General features: G+C 44.6%; 1 long non-coding RNA gene across 1 annotated transcript; it reads left to right on the top strand.

Moving 5' to 3' along the window:
* The first annotated feature begins 524 nt into the window (after positions 1–524).
* Positions 525–2,701, top strand: LOC122455461. The gene is made up of 3 exons (XR_006273676.1): positions 525–1,608; positions 1,969–2,452; positions 2,651–2,701. It is a non-coding gene; the product is annotated as an uncharacterized LOC122455461 (long non-coding RNA).
* Positions 2,702–18,275: the final 15,574 nt, after the last annotated feature.

Here is an 18,275-nt window from a genome sequence, read left to right as displayed (position 1 = left end):
CAGCAGGTAGGTAACTCACATCGGGTTAATTTTTTTTATTGTCTAATTTTGTAATTAACGTTTGCACAGAGAGACAAGTGGTTGTACACCTCACCTTTGCGCATGCAAAATGGGTACCCAGGTATCTGTGTGCTATTTAAGCTTGTCACCGCTTGGCGCAAGGACCCTCTCTTATTTATATTTGTAAGGCAAAGTGTCATTTAAAAGGAACCTGTGCTTATTAATAATATTGATACATGCTGTAAATAGCTTTTGATGGGGAACCCTTTACAGCCATGTAAATAAAACCACCCCTGTTCTGCGAATGAATTCCACCACTGAACAGGTTATTTTCATAGGCTGGGCCTGCATTTCCCCCTGACTCATTTCACACTGCCTGCTCATCCAGATTGCAAGAGAGCCTCTCCTGGGTAGAGCGGGAGGCTGGGAGCGATCTGGATCATGACTCACAAAACCTCTACAGAGGGCGGCAGCTCAGAATATAAACAGAGCAGATCCTCTGTGCCTCACTGCCCCTCTCGGTAGCTACCTCGCAGGGATGTTGTGAGGCTTAATTATTGTTGGTGAAGCTCTTTGAGATCCTACAATGAGAACACCTAACTGTCACAGGTAAACACTGCCGATGCATCAGCACCATAGACAGACAGCTGAGCAGAGGGGCTAATTCATCTGAAGAAGGCTGGCTCAGCCCTTTTCAGTCAGTGCTTGTGCAAGTCAAAGCAGCATTATTTGCACAGGCAGGGCAGGGTGCTGGAACAGCCTGGCTGCAGCCATACAGAAAACCCCTCTCCTTGGAGCTGTCAGCGCCCCCTGGACGGACCCAGCTGGGGCTGTTGGCCAGCGAAGCCCCCCTAGCCGCGAGCCTGGCTGTAAAGCAGCCCGCCCCATTTCGGCAGTGAGGACGAGAGTAAACAACCCTCTGCAAAGGCGGGGAGGGGAGCGCGGAAAATCAGGTGCCTTCACGCCGGGTATTTTCCCCCACGGCACGGATTTTCCCAGCCCCAGCGCTGGCGCAAGCACTGGACCCCTGCCCACCCTTGACTCACGGCTCGCCCAGGGATTCCCCAGCCTCCGGGCTCTCTGCTATAAAGCGCCTGGCAGAGACACCAGCGGCGCCCCGGCCCGGGCGCTGAGTCACGCCGGGGGGCGGCTGCAGGTGAGGGGAGGAGGAGGTGGGGGGGGGGTTCACTGAGCCCTTCCTCACTCACTGGTACCATCAAATCTATTCCACTGCCCGCGGGCCAGCTGCAGATCTGCCGCTGACCAGGGTGCAATCGGCTGCACAGAGACGCTCGCCCAGGATCTCGGCCCCAGAGACTGGAGCTGGTAGGAAAATGGGGACCACACAGGCTCCCACCCAGAGAGCTCCACCTTCCAAAGCAGAGCAGGTTCTCTGCACCCCGCGCGGCTCGCCCGGGGGACCCGCCAGCCCCACTGCGTGGTGGAGAGGGGCTGCTGTCCCCTCGCCTACTCGCCAGGCAGCGACCTCCGCCCTGCAGCTGCAAGCTGCAAAATCCCCTCCCTGACCTCTCCTTCCTCGCAGCTGCTGGTCCTGGGGCTCGCGCAGGCGTGTCACTCCTCAATGGCTTCAGAGTAGCAGCCGCGTGAGTCTGTATCCGCAAAAAGAAAAGGAGGACTTGTGGCACCTTAGAGACTAACCCATTTATTAGAGCATAAGCTTTCCTGAGCTACAGCTCACTGCAGCGGATGCATTTGGTGGAAAACACAGAGGGGAGATTTATATACACACACACAGAGAACATGAAACAATGGGTTTATCATACACACTGTAAGGAGAGTGATCACTTAAGATAAGCCATCACCAGCAGCGGGGCGGGGGGGGGGGGGGAAAGGAGGAAAACCTTTCATGGTGACAAGCAAGGTAGGCTAATTCCAGCAGTTAACAAGAATATCAGAGGAACAGTGGGGGGGGGAAATGACATGGGGAAATACTCCTCAATGGCTCAGCCCTGCTGGCCTCCTGCGGCTAGTGCCAATTCCCGGAAGATTCTCCGTTTCATTCACGGCGCGCCCTTTGCAAGAAACCGAAACTCCAGCCTGCCGGGGAGAGGCAGCCCTGCCCAGAAGGGAGGGAGAAAGACGCTTGGTTGGCGGGGCCGGTTGTATCTCGCCCCGCCTTTACCCACAGAGTGAACCCACAGCTCGTGACCTCTGCAAGGTTTAATAAATCGCCAGAGTTTCTACAAAACCAGCAAAGAAAGAGGAACGAAGAACTGGCCCCTTGTAGGGCAGCCAAAGTCAGGACCCCTAGAGCTAAAGCCCGGCACTGGGACTAGTTTAGTAGCAGGTCCCAGGCCTGACAAAGAAGCATGGAGAAAGAGGCTTTATCTAGGCTCATTTACAGAGGACAGACACTGGAACCCTAGGTAGAGTCTGAATTTATTTATAGCAGCATGGGCTTGTCTACTCTTCAAACACTACAGCAGGATAGGTTCCAGAGTAGCAGCCGTGTTAGTCTGTATTCACAAAAAAGGAAAGGAGGACTTGTGGCACCTTAGAGACTAACAAATTTATTTGAGCATAAGCTTTCGTGAGCTACAGCTCACTTCATCATGAAAGCTTAGGCTCAAATAAATTTGTTAGTCTCTAAGGTGCCACAAGTCCTCCTTTTCTTTTTACAGCAGGATAGCAGCACACTGTACATAAGAACATAACACAAAAATGGCCCTACTGGGTCAGACCAAAGGTCCATCCAGCCCAGTATCCTGTCTTCCGACAGTGGCCAATGCCAGGTGCCCCAGAGAGAATCATAAAGTGATCCGTCCCCTGTCACTCATTCCCAACTTCTGGCAAACAGAGGCTAGGGACACCATCCCTGCCCATCCTGGCTAATAGCCATTGATGGACCTATCCTCCATGAATTTATCTAGTTCTTATTTGAACCCTGTTATGGTCTTGGCCTTCACAACATCCTCTGGTAAGGAGTTCCACAGGCTGACGATGCATTGTGTGAAGAAATCCTTTTATTTGTTTTTAAACCTGCTGCCTATTCATTTCATTTGGCAACTCCTAGTTCTTGTGTTATGAGAAGCAAGAAACAACACTTCCTTATCAACTTTCTCTATACCAGTCATGATTTTATAGAACTCTATCCTATCTCCCTTTAGTCACCTCTTTTCCAAGCTAAAAAGTCCCAGTTTTATTAATCTCTCCTTATTCGGAAGCCGTTCCACACCCCTAATCATTTTTGTTGCCCTTTTCTGGCCCTTTTCCAATTCCAATACATCTTTTTTGAGATGGGGTGACCACATCTGCATGCAGTATTCAAGATGTGGACATTACATGGATTTATATAGAGGCAACATGATATTTTCTGTCCTATTATCTATCCCTTTCTTAATTATTCCCAGCATTCTGTTCGCTTCTTTGATTACCGCTGCACATTGAGTGGATGTTTTCAGAGAACTATCCACAATGACTCCAAGATCTCTTTCTTGAGTGGTATCAGCTAATTTAGACCCCATCATTTTAGATGTATAGTTGGGATTATGCTTTCCAATGTGCATTACTTTGCATTTTCAACATTGAATTTCATCTGCCATTTTGTTGCCCAGTCACCCAGTTTTGAGAGATCCTTTTGTAGCTCTTTGCAGTCTGCCTGGGTCTTAACTAATTTTATATGATCTGCAAATTTTGACACCTCACTGTTTACCCCTTTTTCCAGATCATTTATGAATATGTTGAATAGCACTGGTCCCAGAACAGACCCCTGGGGGACACCACTATTTACCTCTCTCCATTCTGAAAACTGACCATTTATACCTACCCTTTGTTTCCTATCTTTTAACCAGTTACCAATCCATAAGAGCACCTTCGCTCTTATCCCGTGGCATCTTATTTTGCGTAAGAGCCTTTGGTGAGAGACCTTGTCAAAGGCTTTCTGAAAATCTAAGTACCCTGGATCTCCTTGGTCCACATTCTGTAGCACTTCAGGCCACATCTACATTACAAAATTATGTTGAGCTAATTTACATCAGCAGTTGGCCACCACAGTTATTAAATTGCCTGTGAATGTCCATGCTTGGCTGCTTGTATCGGCGGTGCGCATCCTCACCAGGAGCGCTTGTATCGATTCCACTGTCAGTGTGGGGCATGGTGGGATGGTCCTGAAAGCCACTAACAGTTGATGTAAGCAATGCAATGTCTGCACTGACACTGCGTCACCTAATTACATCAATCGTGACACTATGTCGCTCGGGGAGGTGGTGTCACTAAATTAGCGTAGAGAAGCACTTAGGTCAGTGGGAGCCAAGTTTAAGTGAAGACACTTCCACAGCTAGGTCGACGCAAGGCAGCTTATGCAGACCTAACCCTGTAGTGTACACATCTCCTATGGCAATAGGGAGGGTTCTCCTGGAAGCCTAAGTAATCCATCTCTTCAAGAGGATTTAGGTCCAGTTTAACTACACTGCTCAGGAGTGTGGATTTTCTAGCGCAGACCAGGCCTTATCTTATGTCACTTTGGAAGCGGTTTACACTAAACCTGACAAAAGCCACTCTTATTTCAGAATGAGGCCTGGTCTACACTAGAAAATTAGGTTGGCTTAACTACATTGCTCAAGGGTGTGAAAAATCCACATCCCTGAGCAGCATAATTCAATTGACCCAAATCCCACTGTAGACAGTGCTAAAAATTTCTTCCATTGATTAGCTACCATCTTTAGGAGGGGGGTGGATTACACACACCGAATGGAGAACCCCTCCCGTTGGCATAGGAAGCATCTACACTTACACGCTAGAGTGACACAACTGTGCTGCTATAGTGTTCCCAGTATAGACATGCCCTAAGGCCTGGTCTTCACTAGGATGTTAGGTCAGTATAACTACGTCATTCACGGGTGTGAAAAATCCACATCCCTGAATGACAGTTACACCAACCTAACTCCCTGGTTGTAGATAGCACTAGGTTGTCGGGAGAAGTCTCCCATTGACCTAGCTGCTGCCTCTCAGTGAGGTGGATTACCTACTTCGACAGGAGAGCCCATTCTATCAGCATAGGTAGCATCTTCACTGCAGTGCTACAGTGGCTCAGCTGTGCTGTTGCAGCGTTTTAAGTGTAGATAAGTCCTAGGTGGGGAGTTATACTTGTATAACTATGGCACTTTAACTATACCTGTATCATTTTACTGGTATAACTGGTAACACTTTTCTGTGTTGACAAGCCCTGAATTGCTATCCAGCATTAAAGCAGATTGGTTTCACACCATTTGCTTTGGATATGATATGATTTTCTCTCACCTTCTCTACTAAACTTGGTTTTCTTTAAGATATATGGGTGATTTCATGTGGATGTCTATTCCTGGAGGAAAGAACACATTTCTGAATTTGCAGGAGTTGCCAGGAGGAGCAAAAGGATGGGGGAGAGAGAGGGCTGGGAAACTGGGTAAAATGGCAAAGGGCATCCCCAAGGGATAGCTGGAGCAGCAAGGCATGTGGACAAAGCCCGATGACCACTAGGAGTGTGTGACAGGTTCAGTCACAGAGCCCATTTTCTTTGCCAGCTTCAGACTCCAGAACCCTGTCTTGTTGAGCCAGACATGCTAGCTTGCTGCAAAACAGACCCAGAGTCTGAACCACGCACCCAATGCTGCAGACTTAACTGAAAACAGCTCAGCAAGTACTCCTGTGTCCAGCACCCAGACACCCAGCTCCCAATGATCCAAACCCCAAATAAATCCATTTTACTCTGTATAAAGCTTATACAGTATAAACTCATAAATTTTCTGCCCTCTATAATACTGATAGAGAGATATGCACAGCTGTTTGCTCCCCCAGGTATTAATCACTTACTCTGGGTTAATTAATAAACAAAAGTGATTTTATTAAGTATAAAAAGTAGGATTTAAGTAGTTTCAAGTAATAACAGACAGAACAAAGTAAGTTACCAAGCAAAATAAAACAAAACATGCAAGTCTAAGCCTAATACATTAAGAAACTGAATACGGGTAAATCTCACCCTCAGAGATGTTCCAATAAGCTTCTTTCACAGACTAGACTCCTTCCTAGTCTGGGCCCAATCCTTTTCCCTGGTACAGTCCTTGTTAGTTCCAGCTCAGGTGGTAACTAGGGGATTTCTCGTGACTGGCAGCCCTCTTTGTTCTGTTCCACCCCTTTTTATAGCCTTTGGCACAAGGCAGAAATCTTGTGTCTCTCTGGGTCCCCCCCACCTCCTTCTAAATGGAAAAGCACCAGGTTTAAGATGGATTCCAGTAGCAGGTGACATTATCACATGTCCTGTGAGACCCCAAGCCTCCATTCTTCCCGGCCTGACTCACACGAAACGCAGGAAGGCTTGCAAGTAAACAGAGCCATTTACAACAAACTGTCCTAGTCAATGGGAGCCATCAAGTTTCTAAACCACCATTAATGGCCCACATTTTGCATAATTACGATAGGACTTGAGTTATACTTCATATTTCTAGTTTTAGATACAAGAATGATATATACATTCAAACAGGATGAACACACTCAGTAGATTATAAGCTTTGTAATGATACCTTACAAGAGACCTTTTGCATGAAGCATATTCCAGTTACATTATATTCACACTCATTAGCATATTTCCATAAAACATATGGAGTGTAACATCACAGAGTGACCAAAAGTGACATGAGCGCTTTTATCATCTACTGCTGATACAGCAGCACTCATGCTCACTGTGCTTTGCAGAGCACACAAAGAGAGCTGGGCCAAAGCTGGAATGTCAAATCCACCCCCCTTTGTGGGATTCAAGCTGGGGGCTAAGGGAGTCACAATTTACTCCACCAATCTGAACCAGCCAAGAGGGTTTTGGTTTACAGTGATCCCAAAAAGCAGTAGGTGCCTATTTTCTGGTTTGACACAGCCAACTTCATGCAAGAACAGCTGATCTCACAAGTTTTCCACCATTTGGGGTGGAAATTTCATGAGAGCTGCTTACAAAATTTTGATACCTGTGAATCTGAACCCAAGCCCCAGTCATGGTTCAGCTTTGAATCCAGATCCCAAGCTCCAGCCTATCATTAATCTGGATCCAAATCCAAACACCACCTCCTAGAGTAAAAGACAGTGGGCAAATTCACTCCTGGGGAATTTGGCCTGGTGTTGCTGCCCTGAAGAATTACTATCTGAGGGCCCCTTCTAAATTGTGCTGGTAGCCTCATTCATAGAGCTGGTTTACACTAACTTGGCTGAACTCTAGTGAGACTGCCCAGTGTGAACAGGGCTAAATTTGTCAGCTAAACCACATTTAAACCATTTTAGCTTGAGCGTCTTTAAAACCATGTTTTAAATGATTTCAGTGAGTAGTTTGAGTCCCATTACAAGATATGGCATTAGCAACCTCATGTCATTTAAAGGAAGTTTCCATCCACAGGGAAGATGAATGACAAAGACCAAAAATTGCTGACTCAACAGTGAGCAATAGTGACCAATCAGGTTCCTTCAGCTAAGTGCCATATCATTCATCAACCGTCCCCTTCTAAATGACAATTTCTCCATTCAATGCAAATAAGTCAGCAATTCGAGATGGAAAAACGTTGAGTAATCAAGACCACCCCATGACAAATTCAGAATGTAGTTAAAGTCAATCAGACATCACACGCCTCCAATATTAAACTGATAAAGTTTTATCAGAGAATATTATAGAGCACAAGTTATTGAACACACATTATAAATACGCCAATTATATCAGTTCATGTTTGTCAAAAACAAGGTTATAACCATGAATTGCAAATGAAGAGAGAGAGGAAAAAGTTGTATGAGCTGACAATTGCCCACAGTAGAAAATACAGACAAAAGGGTTAGTGGTTAAGCATATAACAAAAAAAAAAGTACACTAGTTAGTTAAATCAGTTCAAAGATCCTTCAGTCTTGTTGCTTCTCAGTTAGTGGTCTGGATCATGTTATCCTCATATCGGTGGTGTTCAGTCACATGTTCAATATAGATGTCCCTTGATCAACGGATGGTATTGGAAACCATCAACTGCCTCATCAGCTTGGTGCAGTATCTGGGCACAATACAGTCCCGGAACACAGTCTCGTTCTCTCCCAGGCTCCCAGTGCTCTGATGATCAGCATGTGAACGGCAGTAGAATATCCCCTTCTCTCAAGGTATCAGCCAGGCTTGCGCTTAGCCAAAGGACTCAGGAGAAGTGAAGCTGCCTCTCTCCCATGGCACAGAAGCACTTGCCTGAGATCGTAGTGCAGGGCAGGGGGAAGCCATCAACTACTCTCAGAATGTGCACCAGAGGACTTTTTTAAAAAATGGTTATCATATTTGTCTGAGTATAAAACTTAGACCAGGTTATGAGCAGGGGAGACTTTTTGGGATAGGATTGCTCTGGGGTAGTAAATGAAAGTATGGTGGGTTAGGAGGGCTTTGGAACCGAATAAGTTTGTCTATTTGTTTATGATGACTGCTCAGCCCCTGGAGACAGCAGAGAGAGACTTAGAGAGGTGCATTTTCTCTCTCTGCCTCCTTTGAATCTTCAAGGACTATCATCTGCAGGAGCAGGCTACCATTTACCATTCATTTCATGGCAGATTGTTACCCAGGGTACAAATGTCATGTGATCCCTCCTCAAGAATTTTCTGCTTCCTTTTGTATTTTTCTAAATCTCAAAATCAAAGGTCGTTCTCACAAAAAGTATTTTTGTGTATGGAAAAATATTAATTAGAGGAATTCACTAGAGTACGGATTCCTTGGTACATTAGCAGCCATTCCTGGATTGGCAATGTGTTGTCTTTTGAGAGACCACCTCTTTTGAGTATGTTTTGGTTTAGTTTGAAGTGAGGAAATAGTTCTGCACATTCCCTTAGAGGAGCAATGCTTAGGTTTTTCTCTCTGTCACTTATTGATGCACTGATACCAAAGATGTAGCAGTTGTTTCAGTACCCTCACAGGCTGCATGTCGAATCCAAAGAACTGGGACCCCCTGCCAGCTTCAGCAGAGTGGACGTGAATCATCATCGGAATCCCTTTCCTTATGGAAGGGGATATCCAAGGGATTTTTATTTATTTTGCCATGACATTTTTATTATGAAAGGGACGGGACTGAATCAGAGAGGCAGCTGCAGGAGCTGGATATCTCGTTTGCCTTTCTCATGTGACACATCTCACTGGAGTAGGTGAGATTCCACAAAGGAAGCTAGGGTCTGGCCCTAATGGAGGCTGAATAGATACAGGACATTTAGAGACAAATCCAGAGTCAGTGAAAAGTCTCTCATGGGCCTCAGAGAGCTTTGGTACAGGCTTTTAGCACTAAACAGCATTTCACCTCTTCAAGCCCAGCACAAACATAATTAACCCTCCACAACCCCATAGAAAAGCATTCATTGTATACGGCCTGAGCCAATGCCCACTGAAGAGCATAGGAGTCTTGGCATTAACTTCAATGGGCCTTGGATCAAACCCTTAGGGTCAGATTTCAAAAGATCTCAGGTCCAGATTTCCCAGTGCTCGGCAGCTACAACGAGGGTCAGATTTTCATAAGAGCTCAACTGTCATTTAAGCACCTGAATAAGGGGCAGATTTTCATAAGTATATGCAACACCCAGCAGTTCCCATGGCCAGGTTTTCCAAAAGAGCTAAACACCCAATGTGCATCCAACATGGTGAGCTGTTGAAAATCTGGCCTTTTATTGTGGTGTTGAAATGGGAGCTGAGTTCATTTGAAAACCTGGGCCTGGCTGAGGGGGCTGAACCCTTCTCAAATGGCTGGTTTGAATGCCCAAAATGTGCTAGGCACTCACAAGAAGCTGGCAGGATTGTTTTAAATCAATATTGGTAAGTTTGCCACAGGCAATTTTATATCAAAGCCAAGTCCTGTTGGGTTGCATCTCTTGTTCCAATGTAAACTGACTGGGACTACAATGGCAATGAATGGCTGCTGGCACCAGCTATACCAACTGGCATCAGCCCCATGTTTTGCTTTAGCAGCAAGCACTCATTCAAACAGTTGTTTGCAAGCTCTCTGGTGTTCAGTTGCTTAGGTTGGACTGCAGTCCCCTCACTGTACTAACGGAAGAATGGTGTATGTTTAGCAGCCACGTCTGCAGATAGTGTTGGCAGAACTGGGTTCGTAACATATTGTGGACGGTCTTTGTGCACAGAGACCAAACCTACATTCATCCCAGTGCTGAAACTACTCACAGATTTTAAAACACGAATTAACACAGTCCCCACGAAGCCAGTCACACTGTCATCATCAACTGGTTTCTGCTCCAGGCTTGATCCACGTTGAAGCATGTGTTCTGAGCACAGCTGTTTGGGGTCAGCATCAAACAAAAGTTAGTGGGAGAACTGGAACACACTCCCGTTTTTGTAACATGTAGTCAAAGGCTCGGTCATTTGTAGAACCAATCTCTTTACCACACCCACATTATCAGAGTCACAGCTAGAAACTTTCTTGTTCCTTGGCACCCAGCTGCATTACGGAATTACCTTAAAACTCTGGATGCAAATTTGCACTAGCTGGCAGTCATGTCATGCCCTTGACACCATACGTTCCCCTAATGCAGGCAAACCAAACCGTTGTGAAAATGTAAACAGCCTAGATACAAAGCTACTCATCTACCCTTGCCTATATAAATGATATTGTACCTACCCGTCAAAAGATTCACTCTGTGTGCAGCAAGTGGGTGAGTAGAATTTTGCAAGGCGATAAATACCTTGGTCAGACTGTTTACCTAACACAGCGATAAACTCCATTATGTAAAAGCAACAGTAACTACAGATTCTTCTCCCAGGAAGATTAATAGCAAATCCCTATGGTCCAGTACTGCACAAAGCATTTTGAGATCCTTGAACATAAAGCTCATTATATTGTGACTACAACGAGTGCACTCCAGACACAGCCTTTCTAAGAGACTGTTCACGGCTCTGGTCATGATTAAAGTATACTCCTTATAATTTCCAACCCACCTCAGCTCGCCAAAGCTTGATACTGTGCTTCTTTCAAATCAGAAAGAGAGGGTGCAGACAGTCAAGGGGATGCATACAAATAATCTCTTGATTTGAGCATATCTGCCTTTTGGACCCACAAAACCATGAGCTCCAAGTTGCTGAACCCTTTCTATGCTCTACTCTAGCATCCTATCACCTGCTTTTTCATTTGGACCAAGCAGTTCTACAGCTAGCAAAAGCATGCACTCTCACACTTGGGCTATGTCTACACTACAGACCCTACAGTGGCACAGCTGTACCGCTTGCAGCTGTGCCACCATAAGGTCTTCTGTGGAGCTGCTCTATGCCAATGGGAGAGAGCTCTCTTGCTGGCATAATTAAACTACCCCCAACGAGCGGTGGTAATTATGTCAGCAGGAGAGCTTCTCCCCCCGACATAGTGCTGGCACTTTTGTCGGTGAAACTTATGTCAGTCAAGTGGGTTGTTATATCTTGAGATATTCAGAGATTGAGGGTGAGATCATGACATATGAATCACCTGCTTGGTGGTATGGGAGGGCACTGACCTAGCAGAAGGTCCCGGACACCACTGCATGGGCCTGATTTTTCTCTTGCTTAGAACAATGGAGTAACGTCTCCGAAGTCAAGAGGTTTCAGAGTAGCAGCCGTGTTAGTCTGTATTCCGCAACAAATAAAAGGAGTACTTGTGGCACCTTAGAGACTACAAATTTATTTGAGCATAAGCTTTTGTGAGCTACAGCTCACTTCATCGGGTTACACTCTTGCAAAAGGAGTTAAAGAGGATAGCCCACTATGCCTGAACCAGGTGTAAAGACTCCAGGAGCATGGGACCAGTGACACTCCTTACTCAGCCAGCCTAGCTCCAAGAACCAGTGAGGAGGGACTGTGTCCCCCACAATGAAGTTAGAACTGAAACTCATGCAGAAACTCTGGGGAGAGGTGACCTTTGGTGCACTGTCTCCCTCACTACCCCCTTCTGCTCTGATGCAGGGATAACCACAGTCTCCCCCCGCCCATTATCCTCAATCAGCTGATGAGTACGGATGTGGCTTTTAGGGTGGTGCAGATATAAGCAACAGGCCAATGACCTAGCCTTGTAAAAAATGTTAGAGATGTAACAAGGCAGCTATTTGCAAACAGCGTGACAACAGGGATGGCAGAGCCTTGTTCATGCCCTAAGTGAGCTCAAGCAGAGTGGGAAGGATTCAAATTCAGACTTGGACCCTTAGTACCGAGATTGCTGAGATCCCTCAAACCACATGTGGAAAATGTTGGCACAGGGTGCTCAGCACCTCCCAGGATCAGACCCCTTGTCAAATTTCCCTTGTTGATGTACACATTTGATAAGGGATCCAGCCCTTCCTATGGAACAACATTACAATTCAATAGTGGTGGTGTTTTGATGGAACTGGTAAAATTCTCTAATTTTTCCCCAAGCAGGCAAAACAGCTAATTTTTAAATTAATAATAATTATTATTAAAGTAGGAGCCTGATCCAAAGTCTATTGATGTCAATGGAGAGACACTGGTAGATTTTAATAGACTATGGATCAGGCACTAAATAAGTCATTTGGATTCTGGGAAAATTGTCACCACCCTCTCAAAACATATTTTTTATAGTCTGAATACCTCAACCATCAAGGATATCACCTAATGCCAACTGAGCAGCACTTCAACGTTCTTGGAGCTATTTTCCTACATGTGCTGCAACCAAGCTTCTTCCTTGTACAAGAAGCATTTATAAGAAATGGAAACAGTTTAAAGCTACCCTGCTGCAATTCACCGTCTGGATGACTGGAGGGAAATGACACCCCTTTGTTCTTTGTCTCATATAGAAGTTGGTGGACAAACATGGATTTAACCCCACACAGCTGAGTTAGCACCATGGGTTGGACACGTACATCGCTGTGGGTGACATTGAGTCCTAAATCTGGGAACAATTATTGGATGCTCAGTATTAGGAAGTGGTGGGAGCTGTTCCATAGCTGAGATTGAAGGTAGCTTCCCATTTATGTATTCCCAACCTAACTCCTCTAAAAAGTAACAAGTGCCCCTAAATTCGGGTGAGGGTGAAGGGAGGGAGAGAAGGAGAAATGCAGGAGAGCAGAGATTGGAGGGTGAAGGGACAATAGAGAGGGGGACAAAGAACCCCCAAGTGGGGTAGGCAACTGGGGGTGGGCACTAGTGTTCCCTGGACTCAGGACGGAGACTCTTGGGGAAGCAAGAAGTGTGGTGCACAGGGCAGTTGTAGGAGACTTGTTGAGCATGGAGAGAGTTAAAGGTGGTTCAAGGCACACCAGTGGCATGGGGACAGCAGAAGGAGGGCATGAAAAAGGGAAAAAAATACGTTAAAGGGACTTGGGAACTGCAAGGGCCCTGTGAGGAGCATGGAGGAGGGTGACGGGTGACTGGGGAAGTCAGACAGGTGCTTAAAGGAGGGTGAGGGAATGGAAACTGGGTGTTGGTGGGCATAGAAAGGGTCAGGTGATGGGGGCTTGGGGAGGAGGAGACAGGATGTGTGATGATTTGGGAAAGCTATGTATGCTTTATGAATTATGGTTATTAGGAAGTTGTTACCTTGAAACTGCTTTATCATCATGAATGCTCCTCTGTATCTGTGGGTTCCCCCATTGCTGAAAGGCTGTATCATGTCTTCTCCACACCACAGACAATGGCGAGTGGTCAACCTTATGACTGTGCTCTGACCGTACAATAGTTACTAAAAAAAAGTATCTGAGTAGGGAAACAAGTTTGGCCAAGTGATCTGCAGTGGTGGGGCTTTGGAGAGTGGAAATTCTCCAAGCAGAACAGAGATAGGTGACCAAAGCAGGAAGCTATAAAACAACTCTCTGGGGGGAAGGCTCTGGGAGACATGCAGGAGAGGGCATGGGACAGACAGGCCAAGGTCAGAGAAGAAGAGCTGGGAGGAGAAGGCATGATGTTTCAGAACACAAACTATGCACTGGCGGAGAGGACTCTGGATGGCCCCAAAGGACTCTGACCCCAGCCCAACGAGTGCTCCAGAGTGGTGAGGAAGTTGAAGCAGGAAGAGGTGTGTAGGGTTTATTATTTGTGTATAGATCTATGTATTTCTCATCTGAATAAGTAAAGAACAATAATGCTGTAGATTCCAGTGCAAAGACAGGGACAGAGGCTTAAAACATTCAGGATGCAGCTGCTAGGTCCCCTCACAGCAGTCTGGTGAGTGGCACGGAAATTTTCCATGTGGATAAAGCCTCTGTCCCTAACACTATTCTCTAACCCCATGTCCCACCCCACTGTAACTTATTATCCCCACCAAAATCACACATATGCAGGACCCTTCTATGGACTTGCTCACGTTTGCAGGAGGGAAGCCCTGAACTGGCAGGCCTCATTCAACTGGTCAGAGCAAGTGTCCCCTCTGCAGACCTTCTATGCCAACAAGACTCAAACTGTTGATGCCATTAAAGAAAAAGGGAAGTCACAAGCAAAAAACTTCATATAGGGTTGAAATTAACAATGTGTTTCAGTGATGGCAGCTGACACTCTGCCTGCCAAAAGAATCCTTTCCTTATAAAAAAAGCCAATACCTTCATTAAAAATAATTTTAGAACACCGGGACGTGCACTGATAGGGAATCCTGTTAGCTTGCCAGAATCATGTAATCCTCCATTACTCATGATCATACCACCTGACTCATGCTGTCCCTTCAGCCTTAGCATTACTTCCTTGTTTTGTTCTGTCATTGAGTTATACTAGAGACAAGGTAGATTCCTAGATTCCAAGGTCAGAAGGGACCAATGTGATCATCTGGTCTGACCTCCTGTATAACACAGGCCATAGAACTTTCCCCAAAATAATTCCTAGAGTATTTTTTTAGAAAAACACCCAATCTTGATTTAAAATTAGAAGCAATAGAGAATCCATCACAACCTTATAAATTGTTCCAATGGTTAATTACCCTCACTATCAAAAATTTACAACTTATTTCCAGTCTGAATTTGTCTAGCTCAACTCCAGCCTTGGATCGTGTTATACCTGTCACTACTAGACTGAAGAAGTCATTATAAATATTTTGTTTCCTGTGTAGATACTATAGACTGTAGAGGCAATATCTTTTATTGGACCAACGTCTATTGGTGGCTGGGATAGCTCTCCAGCTTCGAAGAGCTCTTTCTCAGGTCTGGGAGAATGTAACCAGAGTGTCTGAATGAAATACAAGATGGGTCAGATTGTTAAGCACAAGAGGTTCATGTGCTATAGAAGACCACTTACAATGAAGTGGGCAGCAAAGGATTAGCAGCCAGTAGGGTGTGTTACAAGTTGTTGCAGTGAGCCATAAAACAGTCTCTGTTAGGAATTTAAGTTCCCAGGCTCATCTTTTGAAGATGGGTATAGGCCATCTTTGAGGACAAGGATTGAAGTACACTGTTGATTATTTACTCAAGAGGATGGCCCCGTGGTTAAGGCAATAGCCTGCAACTTAGAAAGGCTGAGGTCAAGTCCCTTCTCTGCTACAGATTGCCTTGTATGGACCTTGGGTGAGTCATTTAGGGCTAGACTTTTAAAGGTTATTTTGCACCTGCTTTTAAAAAATTTGGCCTTTAGTCTTTCTGGTCCTCAATTCTGCATCTGTAAAGTGATGATAATAGGTCTATGCTACCTCACAGTGGTGTATGCAGATAAATACATTAAATATTAGGTGATGCTCCGATCTACAGTATGGGGCCATACAGGTGCCTAAGATAATTCAATATCAAATAAAGTAGGACAAAGGAATATAGTTCTGTGTACATTAAGGAATGTGTGAATTCATAGATCTTCTTACTGTACACAACATGTGCTACTCCATGATGTGGAGCAGAATACTTTTTTAATGAATGATCCATCTGTTCTCAAAATGTGTTGATCACACAGTGTTTGCTGGTTTGTGTAAATATTACACAGTGTCCCCACGTTTGTAATTTTACTGTGTTAACTATATTGTTCAGTAATTATCCTAGGCAGTTTTGTTTGTTTGTTTTTTTGTATTGAGTAGGGTTGTTAGTGTTTTAGTATATAAATGGGAATGGGGAATGGGATTTTAGTTCTCTCTGAGTCTAGTTGAGCATAACATACAAAGGGGTTTTTATCTGATTTTTTATTTCTTGGTCCCAGGCACCGAAAGAGCAAACAAATGAAACAAAACAAGCACCACCCTGATTTGGGTAAAATCCTTTGCAGTCACTCTGAGTGGGATCTATGAGCCAAATTCTACCCTCACTTAAATTGCATTGCACTGAGTGAAGTTACTGCTGATTTAACTCTTTGTAGCAAGAGCAGAGTTGGGATCAAGGTGTTAATCTCCCTTTGTGCATTCCTACTCTACATTTATTTTGATTCCTAGTGTAAGTGCCTACTCACAGCTCTAGATGACTTTATAGATTTAAAATACATAGCAAAGAAGATTACATTGTGCACCCCACATACCAAACAGCACAGCTGCTCAAAACACAGTCACATGTAGTACTGAAGAATACTGGCCCACCACACCTGAAAGGCCCAGAATAGCCATTCTTAAATTGACCTGCCAAAAGGGGGGGAGAGGGAGAGATTTGTGCCCTTTTTTTCCCAATCTTTATTATGTATAAAGAAGCTTGTAATGTTTTTCCTACTACTACTACTTTTTCACCCCAAAAAGACTATTGGATGACTGGACCTACATAGGATGACATAAAACCCACTATGTAAATGAACCCTAATTAGTTCAGATAATAAGTGATTTATATTTACCCTGTTTACAGCTCTTGTTTTGCATACCTGCTTTTGTTAGCATCTGTTAAATTCAAATGCCTGAGAAACAAACTGAGAGAAAAGATGTTTTTGTTCAAAGTTTCAACATCTCCAGCCCCTCTGTTCATAGAGATGAGAAATGATACAATAGTAAGAATTTTAAAAAATAGTTTTTGGAAGCAATATAAGCATTCATGCTTCTAAGGCACAAACCAACCTCTAATGCAGTGGTTCTCAATCTGTGGTCTATGGACCACTGGAGTCTGCAGACTAGTCTAATTTCCAAAGGGGTCTGCACTTCCATTCAAAATTTTGGTAGGGTCTGCAAATGAGAAAAAGGTTGCTCTAATGGAACCTTTAGGAAGAAATTTTCCCTGTGGGGAGATAGTGCATACTGCCACCTGTAGGTTTCTTGTAACCGCCCTCTGAAGCAGATGGTACTGGCCACTATCGGTGGTGATTAGGATACGTCCCTAATCCAGCATGTCAGTTCCTATATATCTAAGACTCATGATCTCTCTCTCTCTCTCTCTCTCTCTCTCTCTCTCTAAAGACGTCCACACCTCCAGCAAAGCCAGAGAAGGTCATTCTGGTACTTCTAAAGTTTACAAGTGAGCGGAAAACAGGGCTTTAAAATAAAACAAACAAACAAACAATCTTTCAGGCTATCTTTACACTACACAAGTCAGTGAAAAAAGGTAAATAAACTTTCACCTTCTTTGCAGGTCACCTTTAGGATTGAATGTGACAGCATTTCAGATCAATTGTAGCTCATTGTCTGGAAGTGGAGCATGTGTTTGTTGCCCCCGATAGGGGAAGAATTGCACATACCATTTCATTTTTGCGGGCTTGTCTCCCAGTCTCCCTACTGACCTTCTTATTTGTCTCATCTACCTGTTAGGCCTGGTCTTTTAGACTGTAAGCTTGTTGGAGCAGAGACTCATTTTCTGTGTGTTTGTACAGCACCTTGCAAAACAGGCTCTGACCTGGCTGGCATGAAGGTCCTACCTTAGCATAAATGTTAAACAATATATAATAATAAAATTATAGGCTAAAAAATTAAGAGATTTCTGGTTTTTGCCTCTCTCTTTAGAATCTAAGCTTTACTTTTTTAAAGAGTATGCTTGTGTTTTTCATCATGAAAACAGCAGGCAGATGCTGTTAACCTAGATTTGCAAAAAAACCAAACAACAACCCAAACCTACCTTCCTCTTAGATGTGAACTTCATACCTTACTTGGGGACCATTAAAATGCTAGCATGAAATGACTAATGACATTTCAAAATTACCTCACTCTTTGCTGGAATCAAGTCACCTATAAAAACAGCATACCCAGTGCTGCTCTCAGGGCTCAATCCAGCTCTCTCAACATGAAAAGGAGTCTTTCCGTTGACTTCAGTAGTGTGGATCAAGTCCTCACCTACTCCTGTGCCTGCCCAGAGACATACAAGAGGAATGGTCACCCTTCTTTTCTTTGGATAGTTATTTCAAAGCAACACATCCCTGACACACTGCCGAAGCTGGAGAGACCGTCCCGGGATGCTTTCTCTCCCAGTGTTTGCAAAGTGTCCTTATTTTCCAGTCCCTCCTCCTC

Source organism: Dermochelys coriacea, chromosome 8 (genome assembly GCF_009764565.3).
Source record: "Dermochelys coriacea isolate rDerCor1 chromosome 8, rDerCor1.pri.v4, whole genome shotgun sequence".
Lineage (NCBI taxonomy): Eukaryota > Metazoa > Chordata > Testudines > Dermochelyidae > Dermochelys > Dermochelys coriacea.
Note: the sequence above shows the minus strand (reverse complement) of the source record. Positions and strands in the feature narration are given on the sequence as shown.